The sequence below is a fragment of the Anomaloglossus baeobatrachus genome, chromosome 1 (genome assembly GCF_048569485.1).
Source record: "Anomaloglossus baeobatrachus isolate aAnoBae1 chromosome 1, aAnoBae1.hap1, whole genome shotgun sequence".
NCBI lineage: Eukaryota > Metazoa > Chordata > Amphibia > Anura > Aromobatidae > Anomaloglossus > Anomaloglossus baeobatrachus.
Genome location: NC_134353.1, coordinates 289,271,673 through 289,274,172, shown reverse-complemented (window position 1 = coordinate 289,274,172; position 2,500 = coordinate 289,271,673).

Below are 2,500 nucleotides of genomic sequence, written 5' to 3'. Positions count from 1 at the left end.
AAAGCCAGCACCAAATGTGCACTCGGCACCAAACATTCCAAACTGTACTTATTTTAAAACATTTTTTTTTTTTTGAGATTTTTGGCAAAAAATTGCAATTTCTTGAGCTGCTTCGCCACGTCACGGCAAATCTCATTTGAAGCAGTCCTACACTAAAATATTTTTATAAAATGTGCCATACGGCCTCACACATGAATAGCAGAACTGCTCTTAGCAGCACTCACCTGGTCTATTTCAATCCCGTACCCATGACTGAGTCATGGCTGTGGGCGGGACAGGTCCAAGCAAATGCTGCATGAAGTAAATAGCCTGTGGACAAAGCCTGATGACTTAATGTGAACAGTCACCAACCGCCAAAATCCAGACAGATGGAATACATCCCAAATTGGGGTGCATAGCAAGGTGGAGGTCAACCACCGACCAATTCAATGAAGAAAAAACAAAAAGCCAGCACCAAATGTGCACTCGGCACCAAACATTCCAAACTGTACTTATTTTAAAACATTTTTTTTTTTTTGAGATTTTTGGCAAAAAATTGCAATTTCTTGAGCTGCTTCGCCACGTCACGGCAAATCTCATTTGAAGCAGTCCTACACTAAAATATTTTTATAAAATGTGCCATTCGGCCTCACACATGAATAGCAGAACTGCTCTTAGCAGCACTCACCTGGTCTATTTCAATCCCGTACCCATGACTGAGTCATGGCTGTGGGCGGGACAGGTCCAAGCAAATGCTGCATGAAGTAAATAGCCTGTGGACAAAGCCTGATGACTTAATGTGAACAGTCACCAACCGCCAAAATCCAGACAGATGGAATACATCCCAAATTGGGGTGCATAGCAAGGTGGAGGTCAACCACCGACCAATTCAATGAAGAAAAAACAAAAAGCCAGCACCAAATGTGCACTCGGCACCAAACATTCCAAACTGTACTTATTTTAAAAAATTTTTTTTTTTTTTTTTTTTTTTGAGATTTTTGGCAAAAAATTGCAATTTCTTGAGCTGCTTCGCCACGTCACGGCAAATCTCATTTGAAGCAGTCCTACACTAAAATATTTTTATAAAATGTGCCATACGGCCTCACACATGAATAGCAGAACTGCTCTTAGCAGCACTCACCTGGTCTATTTCAATCCCGTACCCATGACTGAGTCATGGCTGTGGGCGGGACAGGTCCAAGCAAATGCTGCATGAAGTAAATAGCCTGTGGACAAAGCCTGATGACTTAATGTGAACAGTCACCAACCGCCAAAATCCAGACAGATGGAATACATCCCAAATTGGGGTGCATAGCAAGGTGGAGGTCAACCACCGACCAATTCAATGAAGAAAAAACAAAAAGCCAGCACCAAATGTGCACTCGGCACCAAACATTCCAAACTGTACTTATTTTAAAAATTATTTATTTTTTTTTTTTTTTTGAGATTTTTGGCAAAAAATTGCAATTTCTTGAGCTGCTTCGCCACGTCACGGCAAATCTCATTTGAAGCAGTCCTACACTAAAATGTTTTTATAAAATGTGCCATACGGCCTCACACATGAATAGCAGAACTGCTCTTAGCAGCACTCACCTGGTCTATTTCAATCCCGTACCCATGACTGAGTCATGGCTGTGGGCGGGACAGGTCCAAGCAAATGCTGCATGAAGTAAATAGCCTGTGGACAAAGCCTGATGACTTAATGTGAACAGTCACCAACCGCCAAAATCCAGACAGATGGAATACATCCCAAATTGGGGTGCATAGCAAGGTGGAGGTCAACCACCGACCAATTCAATGAAGAAAAAACAAAAAGCCAGCACCAAATGTGCACTCGGCACCAAACATTCCAAACTGTACTTATTTTAAAACATTTTTTTTTTTTTTGAGATTTTTGGCAAAAAATTGCAATTTCTTGAGCTGCTTCGCCACGTCACGGCAAATCTCATTTGAAGCAGTCCTACACTAAAATATTTTTATAAAATGTGCCATACGGCCTCACACATGAATAGCAGAACTGCTCTTAGCAGCACTCACCTGGTCTATTTCAATCCCGTACCCATGACTGAGTCATGGCTGTAGGCGGGACAGGTCCAAGCAAATGCTGCATGAAGTAAATAGCCTGTGGACAAAGCCTGATGACTTAATGTGAACAGTCACCAACCGCCAAAATTCAGACAGATGGTATACATCCCAAATTGGGGTGCATAGCAAGGTGGAGGTCAACCACCGACCAATTCAATGAAGAAAAAACAAAAAGCCAGCACCAAATGTGCACTCGGCACCAAACATTCCAAACTGTACTTATTTTAAAAAATTTTTTTTTTTTTTTTTTTTTGAGATTTTTGGCAAAAAATTGCAATTTCTTGAGCTGCTTCGCCACGTCACGGCAAATCTCATTTGAAGCAGTCCTACACTAAAATATTTTTATAAAATGTGCCATACGGCCTCACACATGAATAGCAGAACTGCTCTTAGCAGCACTCACCTGGTCTATTTCAATCCCGTACCCATGACTGAG